We start from the raw sequence: 22,054 nt of genomic DNA, 5'->3' as shown, positions 1-22,054 counted from the left end.
TGAAGACAAGACATCAACAGCTGTGTTAATATTCCTGAGCTTTCTACTTCTCTTGGATAATAACTTCATGGACCAATGCTATGATCGACAAGTTGACCTTGCAAATTTCCACTGCCATGGGTGAAAGGGAGGGAGAGGTGGAGAAAAAAAAAAAGAAAAAAGAAAAAAACAAACAACCTATTAAATATTGTCTATTCAGGAGAATTTTTAGTCCCAAAGTAAAAATTATTTTGATGGAGAATTTTTGGGAAGTGCCAGAACAAAGCAATTGAAACGGGCTAAGGCAGCCTGAACCAGTCAGATGTTGTTGTGTCTGCAGTGACAGACGTTCAGCACAAGCCAAAATGAAACACTGCATAATGTTCTGAGCTCAGGAAATGGACAGTTAAAAATCAATCTCTATCTCACATTCCCAGCTCTGAACCTGAAAATGACAGCTATTATCCAGATTTACATTTTATTCCAGCTAGAATAAAGCAAATAAATCACTGGGCTTTTGGCTGCTTGGATAATTACAATGTGAGTGGCTGGTATGAGTTTCACTGGGGGAAGATGCTTTCAGAGGGCTAGAGCACAACGTGGAAAGAATGACAGTAAAAAATGGGCTTGATTTCCATGTTGAGATGAGAGCTTGTGACATGCAAATCACTGAATACAGTAACCTCTGCTGAGACCCATCAGCTCTCCTCATCAAATACCCAGGATAGGTAAGTCTGGGTGGTGAAACATCTTTATTGAGCTGAGAGCTCAAGTGAACAAGCTCTTGGTTTAAGGGGACAGAGGAGTTTTTAATGGCATATTAAAAAATATTTTCATGTGACTTTGCCAGAAGTGATTTTATCATAGACACTCTCTTCAGTACAACTTACCAGTGTGCTTCTGTGAGAACAGACACCTTGAAATCTGAAGGTGTCTTAGTTTAGTTTAATGTAAGCTTCTAATCACATCTGCATATCAGATGACTGAGTAGCAAGAAATTCAGATATACACAGCTCTCAAGAGTATTTGAAAGAATATGTGATCCAAAAGTTCCTAAGTCTGTGTTGTATGACTGCTGATTTCATCCTGTAACAAATACTTTCATTCCTCAAACATTAATTATGGCTCTGTTTTATGATAAATGTAACATGTGTTTCACAGCTCCTCTCCATAATTCTCCTGACTTCCAGTCTGAACTGAATCTTCCACATTTTTTTTCTGAATGACATCACACTGGGAACCTGAAAAAATTATTAAAAAAAAGAATTAGCTTTATTATTCCATATGACTATCTAATTAATATTTTAAAATTCCAATAAGTATTCCTAAATAAAAATGGAAGAGTATATGTAAATATCAAAGTACTATTTTTAACAGCTCTACTTTTATCCTTTGATGAACTGCCTAAAACTTTATGCAAATAAACCTAAAAATAGTTATGTTTTTTATTACAGCAAGGTTGAGAAAACTCTTTCCAAACCAGTTCTTTCCAATTTTCTCTAATTGAACTTGTCTTGGGCAGCCACAGCAGTGGGATGTTGTCCCAACTGTCACAAAAGGGATATCTTACTCAGATACAATGTTTCATTATTATTATTACACAGTGTTGATTGCACCTTCCATAAAATTGCCTTTTCTCTTGATGCATTTTGTTGTTGTTGCTGCTGTTTTTTGCTGTATTATATAAGACCAATTTCTATTCTTTTTGTAATAAAAACACTCCTGGGAGGGAGTCTGCAGTTAAAGCTGTTTATTCTTACCTTATTTCTTTCTGCTTTACAAGGACTGCAAGAAACACCAAGTATCCTCCAATAAATGTAGCAGACCTACATTCAATTCAGAAATTGCACCAAATTTCCATTTAGTGTTTAACACAGTATGGCATCCACATCAGTTTGTTGTAGGATAAAGACAATAAATATTTGTAGAGAGCATCAGATAAAAATCTGCACTAAGATGAAGCATAAGCATATAAATTCTCCCAGTCTACTTGAAAAAATAATTAGTAAATTTAAAATAAATAGATAAATAATTAAATAAAAACCAACCAGATATATTTGTTCTATGTTAGGACAGTAAAATATCTTTATAAAATAGGGGGGGAAATACAATTTTTTTTGGTACTGCAACTCTCATGAGACTATATCTCATGAGAATATCATCACGAAATCTCTGTAGTAGTTAGAATTGGATGAGATCATACAAGCTGTAATAAAAGATAATAAAACATAGCTAAGCTGTAGGAAATTAAGAAAAAGACAGGACAAGAACATGAAATAATGCCACTATAGAACTACTTTAATACCAAGGAATGATAAAAAGGAGAAGAGGAAGAGCACTTAGCTGGGATGAAATGCAAAAAGGGCTGAATATAAAAGAAGATAGGAGGAAGATAAAACAGGCTGGAGAAAAAGAGAGGATTAATTGTGCTGAAATAGGAAATAATGATAGACTTTAAATATCATGCCAAAAAGCAACTGAAAACCAGAGCAGTGTAGCTAAATGAAGAGATTGTCCTTGTTCCTTCTGAGATCTTTACTTGCTTGAGTACGAATGTGATGAATTCATTGCTCAGGCACTTAAAGGATTATAAATATTGGAGGAAAATACAGAAAGTAGCTCCACTTGTTGTCTCTGAACTTTATGCAGAAGAAATAGAATAGACAAACAACAGAAAAAATCCATTTTTATACACCAGTGCTTAAATGAAAAATTTCCTTTTCTTTTGTTAGATCCTTTTTCTGAAGGACAAATATAAGAATAGTAGTACTAAAGTTGTATTTTCTTTATATAATAGAATCATAAAATGGACTCACAAAAATAAGTTAGGCTTGGGGTGAGTCTAAATGTCACATGGTCCAAGTCTCTTCTCACAATCTGGTAATTTTACATGAAATCATGAAATCATATTGCCCAGAAAGACTTCCAAAACTGGTGCAGTATATGCAGAATTAAACCAACATTAAAAGTGTCCCAGCAGCTCATAATTGACAACTCATTTACAAAAACACACATTAATAAAAGTAGAAATAGCAGTATAAATAGAACATCAAACATTTTATGCTTTGTATTAATTGATTTAATTCCCTATTTAATTTTCTTATTTAATAAGCTTTTATTTATTTTCTAATTTAATTAAGGTTTTTCTTTTCTTTACAGCTATCTCCTTTATTAACCTGGAATAAAGAATTTTTGCTTAATACATTAACCTTCTTGATATGGATATTCTGTGGTCACAAATGCAATATATTCATTATTGGGAATATACTTAATAGTAAATGTGATGAAATTACGTCACATGAAGTGATGCACATGAAGTACATACATTACATAAAATTAGACAATGGGGAAAAAAGGTCCCCCTGAAAATTAATATTGCTCCAAATTCAGAATCTAGTAAATGCAATAAGGCAAATTTTCCAGGAGAACAAAACAAAAACTATCAATGGTATACATTTTTGTTCTTCAAATATATTTTAAAATTTTCTACAGTTTGGAAATACCCTTTTTCCAAAATATACTAGTCAGTTCGAATAAATACCTAAGTATTCCATTGTAGTAAATGATACTGTACTTTGAATGAAGCAGTGTAGCTTTCTATTTAGCAACTAAGACTATACTGTCTTCATGAACTGAACATTTAGGAATATGTGGTAGATTTTTATGTAAGTATTGCCTTCTAGATTATGCTGATATTTACAGTTTCAGGAGGTTTGGGTTACAAGAGTGGTGTGTCCTGTTAACTTTACCTAGTTGATGTGTCAGGCATAATAGGCTCCTGCTGGTAATGAGATCTAACTCTGCAAAGTATTCAGAATGAAATGAGATATTTCTTTCATCTCACGAGTATTCTGGGTAAGGCCAGTTGTGAGTAACATAAATTCCTATTGACAATCCACCTTGTTAATCCCCTAAAATTTCTCACATCCAGTATTTACTTTACCAGTATCTTTTTTGTTAAAACATTACAGTGCTGTCAAGGTCTTAGTAGGGTTGAAAGCAACAACTTGACCTTTCTTCAATAATTGCTAAAATTAATAAAATTTGGCAGAACTCATAAAGAATGTTAAGTCCTAAGGAAAAAACGAGAGGTTTGAGAAAAATGACAACCTCATTAGTGATGCAATCAATATATATGAGTGTAGGGGCTAAAAGTACAACACAATATTTTAACCCATCTTCTCCCTCAGCAATGTATGATGAAAAAAAAATTGTGTATTTTATTTTTCTCTAAATAGGTAGCAGTTGGTACTTATTTTAAAACTTTTTATTTGCAAAATGCACTTTCAAATTAAGGTGATATTAGCATACTATTTGACTCATTCCTATGTCAAGTGTTTTTTCTGGGGGAAATGGGAGTGCATTTCTATAAATCAAGCAGAAAGTGTTATATTTTTTTTTGTTATTTTCTTTTTTTTTTTTATTCCATCAACATTTTTCCAGAAGGATATAAGTTTTGTGACAATCTGTCTCTTGCTGATAAAACGACAAGACAAGCCAGAGACATAAGAAGCCACAGAATTTCAAAACCTAAACCAAGTCAGTTGTTATCTCTCAGGGCTAAGATCTCACAGCCAAACAGGACAAAGGATGATGCTATTCCAGGATCTTTTGACCTTGAATGTGCAAACAACTAATTTTATATAGAATTTAGAAAAAAATCTTCTCAACACTTCATTGACCCTCTCTATATATGCAGAAAACACGCAATGGCTTGATTACTTTTACATCTTGCTTTATTCTGCAATTGCCATCAATTTTAGACACACTTGTACTCTGTTTCCATATAAAAACTCAAAAACCAGAAGTGCAGTTTAAGCAAATTTGTAAGGCTTAAAAAATCATTCTTTTTCATCTATGTATTAAATTAAAAATATACAAACAAGAAATCAAAATGGTTTCTATTCAGGATTTCAAAAATTATTTTTTTCTTAAAATACAAGTTCTTTTCAAAAATTAATATTAATTTCCTTACCCTTTTCACCATGATGCATGTGCAAACATCAGAAAAATCTTAATATTGCTACTTATCAGATAGGTTTATTTTCCCCTCAGGAGCACATAACACCAGAATTTCCTGTTGCATCCAAAAAAAGATATTCCCAGCAGCACTACTCTAGAGTATATATTTTTCTCACAGTGAATAAGCAAGAAAAAAAATTAATAGAATTATAGTCAATTATTTTGACTATCAATTTCCTTGAGTATGGTTGAGCTCAGTGAGTAATTTGCAGTGAATCATTCATGGAATTAATTTCCCTCCTTTCTTACTTATGGAAAATCCATCAGCTATTCCTAATTTATTTGACTTTATCTAGAACAGAATCCTTCTGTATCATGTGAAAGATTTGTCACTGAAGACAAAAAATTTTCTGTCCATGGAGGAGTACTTTAGAAATATCTTCACCAGGCTTTCAAATCTATATGAATTGATCCCCTTCATCCAACATTTACTCTCATATATTTTAACTTTACCAGTAATTTTATGTACATGAATAGTTATAGGTAAAATATAACAGAGTGACTCAGATGCACCAAGTTGAAGGTGTGCACAATAACATGCAGTATTAATGCTCACTGTCTGGGCCTTGCAGCACTATTTCTCTCCTAATACAGCATTATTTCTCTCCTGATCCTTTGCAATCCGCATTCCATCAGGAAAACCATCTTCATTTACTGAAAATACCTTGCTCTGCATCATTAGGCAAATGCCTTTTTAATAAAGAGAATCCAGGTGTACAAGTAAAATACTATGATTGAATACCTTTAATGTCTCAGCTTCATTAGGCAATGACAGGCTGTCAGGCTCTTTCTTATTTATTCTGGTTGAGTTGCCATTCTATTCCTGGCTATTAATGATGACAGATCATTTATTACTCTATGAGAAAACAAATATGTTTCCATAACTGTCTTATACATTTTCCCAACCCCACAGTTTATTATTGAATAATAGAACTATATTATTATTATTATTATTATTATTATTATTATTATTATTACTATTATTATTATTATTATTAATAATAATAATAATAATAATAATAGTAGTACATATGCCTCATGCTTTTAACTGAAACTCAAATAAACACAAATGCAGAATTATTAAGTATTTCAGCAATACTTCCGTTTGAAATTATTTCAGTATTTGATACAATCTCTATTGATAGTACTGAACCAAACCTTCACCTTTTTGTTCACATTAAGGTGCTTGGCTTTTCTACTGAAATTAAAATGTGCATGTGAAAATAAGAAATCTTATTCAGATGAAAGGGAAAATAACTTTGGTCCTTTGTAGGGAAATGAAACTGTCCCCACAGTGCTTGCAATGTTATTCATTAATCTCCACAGGTATTTCTTCAAACACTAGTGGCAAATTTAACATATGAAGAAGATAATTTAAATTTGGAGGTAATTTTTTTTTCTTTATATTAAGGTTAATGTTAGCTTAGGATAATCTAAACCATCTACTTCATAACAGAGGAATTACTAACCCATAGATCAAAACAGTTGGTGAAGTTCTGACATAATACAGATTACCTTGGAAGGTAAGGAACTGCCATTCCTGTTTTCACTGTTCCAGAGTAATGAACACAATAACTGGCCTCTCAGTCTGCAGTGTCCTCAAAAAAAGCTCTACAGAGAGAGCGGGGCCACACACATAACTCTTAAAGTCAATATTTGTAACTTTCTCTGAGTTTTCTCACTCAGAAGAACTGTAAATTATTTTTTATGACATAGAATATGACCTACCAAGCAATAAAGAAGGATGTCTTATTATGCATAAATAATTTGATTTAGCAAGAATTTGTATGCTATTTCTGTTCATTTATGGGGTTTGATTTCCAGCATTCAGAATGAGGCAATTGCTTGTTTTGAGTCTAAATGTGATATGTACCAAGAAACTTCAGTGGGAGGCTGCATTGGTTAGGCTGATAAGCTGTGCTTTGTTTGCTTAGTGCAATCAAATTACTCTCACATGTGATGGTGACAGCAATCTTCACCTACAGAAGAAAAGGAAAATCACCCTGCAATGAACTTGGCTTTGAATAACCAGGCACTGCTTGGAAATCATTACCAATACCTCCTTCACCTACCCTGCTAACATTTACCACAACTTGTAATGCATGAATAGGAAACCAGCCCAGCCCTTAACACTTAATCCATCTGCCTGACAGGTGGTGCGAAGTTGAATATCACTGCAATCAATTATGAGGATGAGGTTTTAAACAGAGGAATGCATTAGTTCTTCTGCTAGGAAATATCCTTCAAGTCCCTAAACTCTTCAGGGTTTATTTAAAACATCCTACATCACTGAATTTCACCAAAAAAAAAATTCATTCACTCCACAGGATACAGGATACACACCTATTCTGAAGTCACCTTTAGAGAAATTCTGCAATGAGCAAAGAAGAATGTCTGTGTGCCCTGAACACCAGTATTAAATAGTCCTGGAACATTATTTTAATATTAATCAATAAAGCACAGCAACTTAATCTCTGTACCACAACTGCCAACCTAATTACATACTCTTCATTCTAGTACCTGATAAAATACCCCTTCTCTGGTCTGGTGAAAAGAACTAATTTACCATGCAGCAGTTAGATGGAAACATTAGGAGACCAATTCAATGTCGTGTATGCAGATCTGCAACTCCTTTAAAATGTACCATGAATACTACAGATCAGTAAAACTTACTTTTAAAAATTAAAAATAAAGTCCAACAAAACAGAGTAATGTATTTGCCTACAGCTTTTATATTTTTCATTAAATTATTAGACATAAATGTACTTTTCATGTCTCAACTTATGTGTTTTAACAGCCTGATGAGAAATATTCTTCAGCAGCTAATTTAGCATTTCAAATTGATGTTATTTTCAGAAAACAAGAATAATTTCTGCAGTTTCTCTTTATCTGGAAAATCATCTTTCTCCTGACTGCACAATGAAAATTATAATTCTTCATTAAATATTACGGTATTCCATTTCAGAAAAAATATTTTTTTATTAATTTTCTTTAAACCTGTAAAGATAAAAAGTAAAAAATAGAAGTTATTTAAAGGTACTATCAGATAACATAGTAAAACCTCATTTTCCTAAGAATGCCATATAAAATTAAAGACTTTAGGTGTTCAGTGTATTTTATTGTATTGTTTAGACAAAGACGTTCTTCTCTTGTCTATTCTTCATGAAGAAGTCATCACTAGGTGAACAAGAAGAGCATATGTTTTAATGTGCTGTCATGTTCCTCCAGTACATGTGTGAGGCATTTCAGGTTTCCTGCTCTGCACTGGCATTTGGACAATTTCTGTATTACTTGTGAGCCATCATGAAATGGGTCTTCTTAAGCCTGCAGACATTTCTGTGATGACAGAGCTTGGAGTTGTATAAGTTTGGTAATTTCATAGGTTCCTTCATATTAATGAAGTGATAAAATGAACATTTTGCTGCTTCAGGATTGCTCTGACTAGAGTCCCACATGGCCTTTTTCATTACCTTGTCTTTAGTGACAGGTGGTACCAGGCAATTAAAAGGCTCTGAAAGCTCATCTGTGTTTACATTTGCTCATTAAACGTACATACACTCAGAAAAAAACCCTAAAAACCAACAAAACAACTAAATCTAGATAATCACAAAAAAATCTAACAAAACAACCAACCAAAAAAAAAAATACAACGACAAAAAGAAACCACTGAAATCAGAGCAATCATGGTATAATGGTATAATAGATACACAGATCAATGGGAGAGAATAACACACTGGGAACCTACTGTAGTTGGAGGACATCACTACTGACAAGGGCTTTTCCTGTGACTCTATGGTACTTATATATAGTGGCCAGATAGAGTAATGTTCCATAACTTCTACGTGTTCCATTGCCTACAGGAAGCGCTTATGTTGTAGAAAAATTATCAGGTTATAGCTAAGCAGATTTTGGACATCATTCTCATGTGAAAAGAAACAAAAACTTTGTCCATTTATTCTCTCTTTGCACCACTTTAAATTTCATGTAATATTTCCTTATTTTTAAATAGTATCACCTAAAAATATATGTGATTTTAGGATTTTTTTCTTGAACCAGTATAGTTAGAAGCACCTAAAATCTATGAATAAGTATTAAAATTCTCTTAGGAAATTCAGAATACAAGATAACCTTCAGAGTGTATGAGCTGGATGCATATAATTGATATCTCAGAAACAAAGTATTTAATTTGATTCATTAATTATAACTGTGAAAAATCGTAGCTTGTCCTGACAGTCTAATTTCAGGGACATTTTGGTCACAAGTATAGAAATCCTATTGTTGGATATAGATAATATTCTCCAGAGGAAACAATTGATCTTCTCTAATTGAAACGAGCTTCTAGAGGGAAATCATAAAAGAGTAGGTGAAAGAAGGGCTAAACTATGTTTTAAACACAAGAATGTTTGACGTTCAAAAAGTAAAAGTTAATTTGTTCTAAAATAGTACTGATAAGCAAAGATGTCTATTTCCTGTAATATGATATCAAATTTAAACCACAAGTAACTTTGCTGTCATGACTAAGGGCAATAGGCAGAAGGGACAGCAGGTGAAGAAAAAGAATGTACTATGAACATAAGAAGCACAACAATTCTTGTTTTCCAGATTCTGTATTGTGCAAATTAAATAATCACATTTTTTCTGTGTGTTAAACAAATAAGTAACATACAGTTACTTTTCTCAAATTTACTATTTCTCAGAATCATGATCCTAAGTCAGACACAGAAACAGCCAATTATTTGACTGATGTTTTATTTCTAAATCTAGGCTTTTTGTCAGAGGATGGAGGAATTTAAAGATTAACTTAAAAATACATTTATGCCCCCTCTTGCTTGGCTTAAGGCACTTTCTAAGAGATGCTGAACATCCTTACTGAAATCAACTGGGTTTTAGATGTTAAAATATTTAAAGATAAGAATATGGAATTTTGAATAACTGAAATTGAAACCTGGAAAAAAAAAGTCAACTTTGCTGTCCCCTAACTCTTCCTTTTTCCCCTGAAATATTTTTAAATCCCTAAAATTATTTCTCAATATCTGATTTTTCCCTGGAAATAATTTATTTCATTATATAGAAATTGTATTTGGTAGTCTTTTTGTCAGGTTGGTTGTCACAGCAAGCATCTACAATATTTAAAATTCTACTAAGCCTGCCTAGATCAATGTAAGGTAAAATCTACGACTTTATTGCACCCTACTTACCTTTGACTGGCTAAACATCAGAATTATAAGGCTAGGCAGTCTGAAAAGTTTGCTAGGTGTCTCAATTCTATCTCAAAAATACAGATTTCCCCCAGCCTGAGGTGCGCAGCATTTAACAAGCTATGATTTAGACACAAGGGGGAAATCCCTTGAGGCCTAGTCTTTGTGTAGATTAAAATGTGCTCCTCATCTTCCACTCATGAAAAGAATTAGAACCAAAAGATTACATTTTCCAAGAGGAAGGTCCTAAAATGCAGGGCATTAAGGGACCACTTTTGTCCATACTTCTTATGATCATTGTAACTATATAAACAAGAAAAACAACAACAACAACGATTTCAAAATTGCCTTTTTTCCTCATGTTATTTTTCTGCTAGATAATGCTAAAAGTCTCATTAAGCATGAAAAAAGTGAAGGACCAAAGAGAAGTTCTGCAGTCCAGGTGCCAGGAGACACTGAAGAAAACAGATGTATCAAAGGCCGAACAGCTGTGTTAGGGAAAAATGACTATTGCAGCATCACAGAATCTTAGGAGGTTGGAATGGACCTTAAGGATTCTCTAGTCCAGCCTGCCTGTCATGGGCAGGGACAATTCCCATTAGACCAGTACATTAGTATATTCCCAGTATATCCCAAGTTCCAAGTGTGCCCAGAACGTTTGTTGGGGAATCTCTCATAATGTGCATCTGGGGAGAGTACAACAGCAAGTACATTACAAGTTTCATCTTCAGGGTTAAGACAAAAATGGTCAGTGAATCTCAGCTTGATAAAAAATCACCCCCATGGCCATCATTTTTTGCACATTGATAATTAAGTTTTGTCCTATATATTTGAGGAAAGATCTGGAGGAGAGCTTTTAGGAATATATGTTGTCTTTTTTTTTTTTTTCCCCTCTGACACCAAGTTTACTGGAATATAAAGTTTGTGTTTAAAGCAAAATTAGGCACATTTTTCTTCCCAAGAAAAAAAAAAAAAGCAAACACAACCAAAAAAAGTGACTTCCATGGAATATTGTAGCAGGTAGCAGATATTTTCCCTCTTTTTTGATTACTCATTCCTCTTTCTTGTTATTTTATCTCTGCTTCTGACCTCCTTTCTTTTTCCTCTGTGATAGGCAACATTTTGACATTCCTTTAATTTCCATCTACATTATACAAAATGACCATGTTGGAAGTGAAAACCAGCAGAGATATAGCTCCAACATGGTTTGATCTTATGAGCTCTGAGTTAATGAATGCTAGTCAAGTAACATCAAACAGTGTCTCAAAAGTGTTGGAGCACTTCTGTTTCAGAAATATCCCAAAATTCTCTGTTTACAAAGATGGAAAGTGATTTTCTTTTTCCAGCCAGAGCAGATGCTTCTTGCAGTAGGCAAGAAAAGAGCTGCACTGCTATGGTGAATGCAAGAATTTCCTTTTCTTAGTGAAAAACAGAGTCCCTCAGAACTCCCACATGCCAGCAAAACAAAAATCTGCCTTGTGTACAGAATACCAACTGATTTCAGAATAAAGTTTCAGTCTGAAGATAAACTAATAGGCATATGGCCAGATTTATTTGTATGTCTCAAGTAGTCATCCCTAGATAATCTTTCTTATAATTCCAATGAAACTGATGTGATTTAAGCATCAAAAATAAATAATGTCTCCAGTGATGGAATTCAATCTCTTTTATTTCTGCCTTAACCCTTTCAAAGGGTTACTGTGCATGACATAACTGCTTCCTGTCAAATTGTTGTCCTGCTAGGAAGGTAACAATAACTTTATGCCCTAGAACAACTTATACTGAAAGAATACATAGACTTTTCAACCAAGCTGAAATGAGAATTCAAAATAAAACATGATAATCAGTGTCATGTTTTTTAATGACTGCGACTGTATTTCCATGGACTCCTGCATTAGTCTTTGAAACCACAGCATTTTGTGCCTGGTGTGAGCTCCACTTGATTTACTTTAAAGTTGTAAAGTTGCTGTCCAACTGAGAGCACACACTGAGTAGCTAAATGAGGATAGACGCCAGTAAGAGCATTTAAGAAATTCCAGTGGTGTACTGTATTTATGTGTTATGGTTTAAGCCCAGCTGGCAACCAAATACCACCCAGGTTCTCACTTATCACCCCTTGTGGGATGGGTGAACAAATTAGAGGAGTAAAAGTGAGAAAACTCATGGACTGAGAAGAAGACAGTGTAACAGGTTAAGTGACAGCCACGTAGCCAGAGGACAAAACAAGGAATTCACTCACCGCTTTCCATGGGCAGGCAGAGCTTCAATCTCATCATGATCAACAGTTTCCTCATGAGGGGAAGAGGAGAGACAGAACTGATCTCTTCTCTGTGGTGACCTGTGACAGAACCTGAGGGAATGGTCTGAAGTTGTTTCGATATTAGAAAATGGTTCCTTGCCCAGAGGGTGGTGGGCACTGTAACAGGCTCCCCAGGGAAATGGTCACAGCACTAAACCAGACAGAGTTCAGGAAGAGTTTGAACAATATTCTCAGGCACATGGCATTGCTTTTGGAGATGTTTCTATGGAGGGCTGGGACTCAGACTCAAGGCTCCTTCTGGCTGCCTTTAAACACAGCATATTCTGTTATTCTGTGATTTTGTGATCATCAGGGAAGCTCAGCTCTATCACATGTAACAGGGACTTGGGAATCCATCACTCCAAATGTCCAAATGTGCTCCCTTCCTCCTTCTTCCCCTGGTTTTACAATCTGAGCATGATGCCATATGGTGGGGGACATCACTTGGGTCACTTGGGGCTGTCTCTCTCAGCTGTATTCCCTCCCAATGCCTCGTGCACCCCCAGCCTGCTCACTGATGGGGTGGGTAAGGAGCTCTGTGTAAGCGCTCCTCAGAAATAAATAAAACACGCCTGTGCTATCAATGCTGTTTTAGCACAAATTCAAAACATGGCTCCTTACTGGCTTCTGTGAAGAAAGTTAACTACCCCAGACAAAACCAGAAAAATATAGTATCTTGCCTCCTCACTAGGTTGTAGCTTCTCACTTCATATCTTAGCAAGATTATGCAAGGGCTGGTACTAGTCTGATGGACAGAAGTCATAAAAGCTGCTCTCTTTCTTTGTAAACCATTTTGGCAGGATCCCTACTGTGCTGCTCACCATGATATTCTGCATGTCCAGATAGCAATATCTAAATTATTGTTTGACACTCACAGAATCCAAAGAATATTTTTTCCATTTGGATTTGTCTCTCATTGTCCTGGAAACTGAATCAGAATATTTTGCAATAAGAATATCTTTATGCTTTCCTTCTATTACCTGATTATTGGAAAGACAGGAAATAAAGGTGTTTTTTGCTTATCTCTTGCACACAATTAGAAGAAAGTCAACAGGTCACAACATATCTTTAAAGAAAGAAATGCTTAACCTTCTGCTATCTAAATTTATCTTTTACTGAAAATAGATCTGCATTGTGCCATAATTTTTTTTCCCTATCTCTGTCATGGATTAATAAAACAGTTGTAGTTGAGGCTCCTTTTCCCAAAAAGGGAATAGAGTCCCAAAAGCCACAGAACAAAAACCAAACAATTATGAAGTCCAGTTAAGGGTTAGAAACAAGTCCCTGCTTTTCTCTAGATCTGTAAATAAACAAAATGGCCAGATACATGGGTTTTTGTTTATTATTTTAATTTGAGGTATTTTTAATTCTTATTCTATGACAGAAATTATGAGCTTTACAATATTAATGTGAACAACATGACTGTGAAAGTTTCACACAACACGTTGTTTCAAGATTCCTTTCCACAGACCAAGAAAATTCATCTATGCAGTCATGTCTCTATATCTACAAATGTAAAGATTAAAATGTAGTAGTAAAGTAACTGAACTGCAAAACTGTGCAGGAAAACTGAAGGTTAAGTCTTGGGAAGACTTCAAAATTGTTGCATGACAACAGATAAAAGTAAATAATCTTTTGTTTTCTTCAGGCTCTGATGTTAAATTTTACTCTGTAGAAAGCTAGATAGTGATGGTAGGAAACCAGATTTAAAAAAAAAATTAATATATTCCTTTGTCAATGTAGTTGTCAGAGAAAATTACACTGGCAAACAGTGCTGTAGCAGGATTTCAAGTTCTTTAACAGCTGAAAATGTAATTTCTTTTTTATTTTTGGTTGTAGCTGGGAAACAGTTTGCTTAAATGAGATTCATTTCACTTGACACTGACCTTTCACCGGACAATGTAGGGCATATATCTGCCAACCTCTTCTCAAATCCCTGTATCACAGCTGAAACATACAGGGACAACCCCATAAATATTTCATAAGTCTGCAAGGGATAAAATGTTGCATTTTAATTAAAATGTATCCAGATAACACCATCAAATAATATGACTTGGACGAAATATTGCCATTTACAACATGACAAAATCCTTGCAAATTATTTGGTGATTCCTCAGAAATGTACTATCACCAAAGTTTTGGGGTATTTTTCCAAGCTGCATGCAAGAAGTTAATTTCCATTCCTGACCCTTTCTTGAAATTTCTGCTTATGATAGCAAGAGATTTTCTAGACTTATGGAATGACAATACATGCCTAAATTAGTTTAATCTGATTTCTCCCAGTGTTTCTGTGGAGCACACAGTGTTCACTTTTATCCCACCATGTTGCAGGGGTGGGTGGATAAAAGGATGGACGAAAAGGTCCTTCAAAATCTCTTGCTTCTCTCTCTCCTACCAGTGGTCATATGACCACTACTCCTCTGTCACTTCTCCCTATTTTCTCTTGAAAGTTTTCCTTCCCTTGGCTCTGTTTTGTTATTTCTGAGTTGGAAGGAGCCTAGCAAGCAAAAGTATTTCCTCTTTTGATGCTAAGAACTTTTAAAGCGCATCTTCAAAATAGATCTTTGCAATTGCATGCTAGCTTTATCAGCACTGGGACAGGTGGTATAACCCAGTCCCAGGCTATCTCTCAGGCTCAGAAGCAAAAGGTAAATACAGCTCTATGTTTTCTCACTGAACTGGTGAATGTCTTTCAGCTCTAGCTGTATGCTGACTTAGTGTGCAACTGTGGAAACATGCTACTCCTTAGTCATCTTAATTAAGCTTTTTTCATTTTCTTCACTTATCCTTGATTATAAAATCTTCAGATGTGAAAAAATCATTTTGTTGGACAATGGACAATGGCTAGAACTTCTCAATGTCTTCCAGAAATGTTTTACTCAAGAGATAAAAAATTTATTTTTTGTAAATATGTAGCATTAATGTCTTGGGATTTTGGTTTGTTTCTTTTTTTTTATTTATTTTTTTATTGTTGTTGTTGTGGAAAGTTTTTTGTGGCTTTTTTGGTTTTTACTTTTATTTTGGCTTTTGTTTTTTGGAGGGATTTTTTGGCTGTTTTTGGTTATTTGGTTTTTTTTTATCTTTTTGTGACAGGTATGTCTGTTTCAGCATTACTCTTCCTCAGTTATTTTCAAAAGTTGAATTCTGAGGTTATAAGATAAAAAAAGGGTTTTAGAGGCATACCAACTTTTACTTTTAATAGTTTTATTTACTACCAATTGTAGAAATCCAGTCCTGAAGATCACTCATTTCCGATTTTATTTAGTAGAATCTTCATCTTCTCATCAATAAATTTTATTACCATTCATTGTTCAAGTCCCAATCATTTTTGAAAAAATAACAGAAATTATGAAACAGAATGATCATCAAGAAACCTATGCCATCACAGATCTTTCTCCCTTCAATTTTATTTCCCATTGTTTATTCTTGTATCAATTCCTACATCATTTTACTGCTTCTGTGCTAATTCCTATATAGTGCATCATAAGTACATGACTTATAATTTTTAACTATAATTTTCCGCATTGCAGCTGTGATGCACTTGGAGCTCTGGGCTTTGTCATTTTTGAAACCCTAACCCTAAGCAGAACCCTAACCCTAGGTGAGGGATTAAAAGATGCTGGGAGATGATGCTGGTGCCAAGGAGAAAGGTGGGGAGGGAGCCATGTTGTGGAAGTTCTGTGTTTCCCTTGGCAAGCTTTTAACAGCTGCAGTTTGCCTGGAGCTCTGGGCTTTGTAGTTGTTGAAAGCCCTAACCCTAGGTGGAATCCTAACCCTAGGCAGAGATGTAAAAGAATCCTTGGGCTAAAGCTAGTGCAAAGGAGAAAGCTGTGGTGGAAGCCATGTTGTGGCAGTTCTGTGCTCCCCTTGGCAGGCCAATAGCAGCAGTAGTGTGCTTAGAGCTCTGGACTTTGTGGTTTTTAAAACCTTAACCCTAGGCGGAACCCAAACCCTAGGTGATGGATTAAAAGGCACATGGGGGTGTGGTTGTTTCCAAGTAGAAAGGTGGAGAGGGAGCCATGTTGTGGCAGTTCTGTGCTCCCCTTGGCATGCCTTTCGCAGTTGCAGTTTGCTTGGAGCTCTGGGCTTTATAGTTTTTGAAATCCCTAACCCTAGGTGGAACCCTAACCCTAGGCAGAGCTGTAAAAGAATCCTTGGGCTAAGTCTGGTTCAAAGTAGAAAGTTGTGGTGGAAGCCATGTTGTGGCAGTTCTGTCTTCCTCCTGGCATGCCTTTTGTAGCTGCTGCTTACCTAGAGGTCTGGGCTTTGCAGTTTTTCGAACCCTAACCCAGGGCCAAACCCTAATCCTAGGTGATGAATTAAAAGGTGCATGGGGATGAGGCTGGTGCCAAGCAGAAATGCATGAAAGCTCAGTATGTTGTTTCTTTTTTTTGAAAGTTTCAGCCACCTCCTCTAGACATAATTTGATATTCTGATACCTTTTATCATTTCCTTAGCCTTTCCAGTAACCTCTGTTTTCACTGGCTTATATCTTTATTTCAGTTGAGCATTCTGAAGTCTTTGATAATAGGTTTTATAGTTTTTGTTTTGAAAACATGTCTATTTTTGTCCCTTAACATGTATTTGATAAGGCTGATCCTGTCTGTGTAAATTTAGAATTCAAGAAAAGCAATCCATTGCAATTATTTGCAGAATACATTTAGCAGTTATATTTGGAGTTCATAGCTTTAGTGCTTAGAACATGGAACAATAATAAGAATCATTTAAAAATCCAATTTGTTTTTACATATATGATTGTTAAATGTGTTTAAGGAAATTTTATATGCAGACTTCATAACCTTTGTACTAGGAAGCTTTGCTATTTAGTCCTTGAAGACAAACTAGAAATTGAGAATAAATGTAGGGGAGTTTAAAATGCTGACTTTGACAGTAGAGTTAAAGGAAGATTTCCCAGTCCCTAAGTCCCTGAGAACATTTTGAAGTGCATCCTCTGCTATTTCATTCCCTCTTCCAGCAGAAGGACTGTGCAGGTTCTCTGCAATCATGGATATGCATGAAGCAGTAATTGTGGGAGCTACTGGCTAAGGAGTTTAAATAATTCATGTTGGTAACCCTTAGAAGTGCACCATACATAGGACCATGGTTTCTCTAATGGCTTATAACACAAAGTGGCAGGAGTATGAAGGGGTGTACGGAGAAGTTAAACATTTTTAGGTGGTTTTAGATTTTTGAACAAAAATGCTATTGAGCATCCTGAAACTACTGGAGGTTTTATTTATTCGTTAGAATAAATAAATAAATAAATAATTATTTTTAAATTAGTTAGAATAAATTAGTTAGAATTAGTTTTATAAATTAGTTAGAAAAAATAAATAAATGAATAAATAAATAAATAAAATTAATTCTATGACAGGTCTTCCTGTCATAGAATTAATTTTTACCTAGGTAATATCACTAAAATGATACTGTTTTCTAAGTAGTTAAACTCTAAAGTTAAAAAAATCATCAATAACTAAACTTACAATATATCACTCCTTGCTATAGCAGGATTGACTCTCATCCTGTACTCTTCATTACCAGCTGTTCAGAGCATTCAATAACCAGCTGTTCTGAGCATTCAAATGCCCTTCATATCTTATCTCACTGGGATGTTCTCTTCATATCTTTATTTCCCTTTAAGTCACATTATACATGATTTTTTATTTAGTGAATTTGATCAACTTGGAAAAAAATTGCATGAGACTCAGCAAACTGAGATCTCTTCAAATTACACTTCAAGTGCATAAATCAGAATGTTGTAGCCTCTTCTTCCTCCTCTGCTTTTTCATATGCAAAAACACAGGCCTGTCCACAAGTGCAGTTGAAATATTAGTGATGAACACCATGCTAGTGTGCTGCCAGAGAAAAGCAGCAAAATTTATCTACTTTTCTACTTCAAACTTCCAGCTTAAATAACCTTTCTTAAAGAGACTGCTGAAGCCCAGCACCAAACCAAAGCAAAACCAAACCAAATAATAACAGGACCACAAAGAAAAGGAAGATTTCTCTTTTTCCTTGCCTGGTTTCAGCTGGGATTGAGTCAATTTTCTTTATAGTAGGTTGTACAATGCTGTGTTTCGGAGTTAGGATGAGAACCATGTTGACAAGACACTGACTTTTGGACGTTACTGAGCAGTGCTGACACTAAATCACACTTTTCAGTTTCTAATCCTGTCCTGGCAGTGAGTGGATGTCCAGTGAAAAAGGAGTTGGGAGGGGACACAGTTGGACAGCTGGCTCCATTTGATCAAAAGGATATTCCATGCCATATGACACGCTCAGCATATAAACGAAGAGGAAAGGTAGCCACTGGGGAGCAGTGCTTAGGAACAGGCTGGGCATTGGTCAGTTGACAACGAAATATTGGTTTTTGTTTATGTAATTTGTCTTCCTTGGGTTTTCATTTATTATCATTATCATTATTGTATTGTTCTTATATCAGCTCATGAGATATTTTACTTTTAGGCTTCACATTCTTTCTTCCATCCCACTGTCTGTGTGGCTTAATTGCTGGCTGGGGTTGAACTATAACTTATTTTCCTTTAATTTTCTTTTCCTTTCTAATTCTTGGGTAAATTTAGTTGTTATTTTTACTTGCAGAAACCTTTATTTCAACAAATAATTTAGTTTTAGGCTTCATATCTATTTTTTTCTCTATAAATTTTTGCTTCTCACTCTTGGTCATACATTTGTAGATTAGAGATGAAAACAGAAAAAAAATAAAACTTTTGGGTGATAAGCAGATATATAATATGTCCTGTTTCAAGAAACAGCCATTGCATGAACAGACTTAAAGAAGGGCATGTTGGATTTCAAAGAATGTGTGAATTTTTTTTTTTTCCAGAAAAAAAAGAAGCTGGAAAGACTGAAAATGGATAAAACCCAACTGATAGTCTGTGTTATAAGGAAAACAGTTAGGCAGGTGGGATTAGTTAGAAAGTATGTATTAATTAATATTCTTTCAAAGATTTTACTCTACAATTTCATCTTTTTCAAGATGCAAGAGTTAAAAAATCTTAATGACAATATTTTTTTAGGGATAATTTGATTGTGAATTCCTTTGCTGAAAAAGATGTAGTGCATCCATAACAGGCAAAATTGTGTTGCAGTGCACATATATATTCCATGAGTAAAAGAAATTTTAAGAAAGAGTGTCCTTATGTTGAAATAACACAGGACTCAAAAGTTAACAATGGTCTGGTATTTAATTTCACCCTTTTGCTACTGTTGTACAAGGTTTGTTTATAGGATCTAGTTTTGTGTCATCTGCAAGCTTGCTGAGGGTGCACTTAGTGCTCTCATCTAGAAGGTCACCAGTGATGACACTGAACAGCACTGGCCCCTTGTATCCTTGGAGTACAGCACTAGTTACTGGCCTCCAGCTGAACTTTTGTTCCTCGTGACACTAGCACTTTGAGTTCAACAGCTCTTATGTTTCTCTTACTCAGACTGGATCTACTTCTCCATAAAAGTGTTTTGACAGATGGTGTTGGAAGCCTTGCTAAACTCAAGATAAACAATATCCACTGCTTTTCTTTCAGCCATTCTCCTTTTCTACATCTCAGATGCTGCACAGATGTCACTGTCTCCCTCCTGGAGTTCATTTCCTTGACAGAACAGTTTCTACCAGCCCACGGGAAGAGGAGTCTCCCTACCTCATGCCTGACCCAGCGAGGGGCACCCAGCAACCCTAGAGCCCTGGATGTGTGTTTTCTCTTGGGAGATCTGGGTGGAGGCCTCTGATGGGCCAGGGGCTGTTTCTTCAGGGTTGGTCCTGACGACTGTGCCCTTTGGCAAGTCAGTGCTGCCATCCAGGCTGTGGTTGCTCCCCTTGGCTGAGCTCCTGGACCTTTTCTGGGCTCACTGTGTGTGTTGGCTGACCGACAGCTGCACCCCCAGCACAACAGGAGGAGGTGGTTGTCAGCGCACTGAGACACTGCAATAGCAGAACACTCGGTTAGATGGCCTTTCCAGAGCTCCTTGGCATTAAACCACACGCCAGCTGCAGAGGAGATGCTGTTCCATTGCTTGGCTCACATGTCTAGAATTCTCCCTCTCAATCTAGTTCTGAAGGCAAGATAAACCTGAATACAAGTTTTTATTTTCATGTGAGTCCTACCCTCTAAGTAGAAGTCAAAGCATGTTCAGAAAAGAACTAAAATTCTCAGAAGCCGAGTTTTAGGTGAAGCTGAAAAAAAATGTTTACCTTGAGTAAAAGGAAATTAGTAGAGTGAATTATTTATAGAACTCTACACAAGAGTTTTTTGCCCTATATAAGATTCTGAATGTACCTTATGATTCAATGACATTTTCTTTCTCTTGGGGTAGCATATGAAGGATATTTTTCAAAACAAAATTTAAAAATTGGGAATTATTTTAAATTCTGTCATCTTTGTGGCAATTGCAATGGAAATTACAAATTGTTTTTACTTCATCTGAAATTTTCTTAAATACCTTGTTTTTCTTTCTCATTCCATCTTCCCCTGAAAACATGTTCTTCCCCTGTAAAATATCTAAGAACTCTTTTTTTCCCTCAAACTCTGTTATATTATTTCTTCTTACTATAATTATTTCATTTAAAGCACAACATGCTACATACTGACATTAAACAGTCAGCAAAAAGAAGCATTTCAAATAAATAGAATATTTTTTCTATTCTTGAGTAGTTATTTTTCTTTTATTTACTTTTTTTTTTCTCATGACACTAGCATTTGTCTAAATAGAAACAGCATTTTTAAGAAAGGAAGAAAAGCAAATACACCCTCTTTCGTTTGGGGAAAAAAAATGAAATTATTTTTCATAGAGTGAAAAGATGTACTGAAAGTTCTCTCTCTGTCTTTTCAATAAGGTTGTTTGTAGCAGTATTTGCAGAACTCAAAAGTGCCATTTGCCTCAGGAGTACATGAGCTACTTGCGGTAGCTTCTAAACTATTTCTTGTACATTCTGCTACTGGCAGAATGATTCCATTTGCAAAGAGAGATTTTGCCTCTTAGCATACCACATCTATTCATTATTAAGAACATTATTCATTTGTTTCATTCAAAGAAAACTTTGAATTGTAGAGTCATGGAATGGCTTGGTTTAGAAGGGACTTTAAATATGCTCTAGTTCCAATCCCTCTACTGTGGGCAGGAATGCCTTACCTAGACCAGGTTGCTCAAAGTGAAGGTGCTCCTATGGTTTTTTTGGGTGTTTTTTGGTTTTGTTTTGTTTTGTTTTTTAAGAAACGCAGGACTATGATTTTTGTATAAATTAGGCAATACCATAGGCAATACCATGTTTTATGAAGTTGGGGATAATGTGAAATAAAAGCCTTCCTCAAGGGAGAAATGTATCTGTGTCGAGGGATGGGTAGATATAAGTCCAATTGTGTCAGGAACCCACGTCTTTAAAAAGGAACCCACTAGGCCGCGGCAAAATATCCAAATATGGATAACATTGTAAACAGACCAGTGAAGAGATTTTTGCTTTTATTTCCAGCACATCAGTCTCAGAATACAAAATGGAGACATGACAGCTCACTGATCCACCCCAAAATGTCTCCCCCAGGAGAGC

Source organism: Melozone crissalis, unplaced genomic scaffold (assembly GCF_028551555.1).
Source record: "Melozone crissalis strain CALT ecotype California unplaced genomic scaffold, PUWL_Pcris_2 ptg000013l_1, whole genome shotgun sequence".
NCBI classification, from domain to species: domain Eukaryota; kingdom Metazoa; phylum Chordata; class Aves; order Passeriformes; family Passerellidae; genus Melozone; species Melozone crissalis.
Note: the sequence above shows the minus strand (reverse complement) of the source record.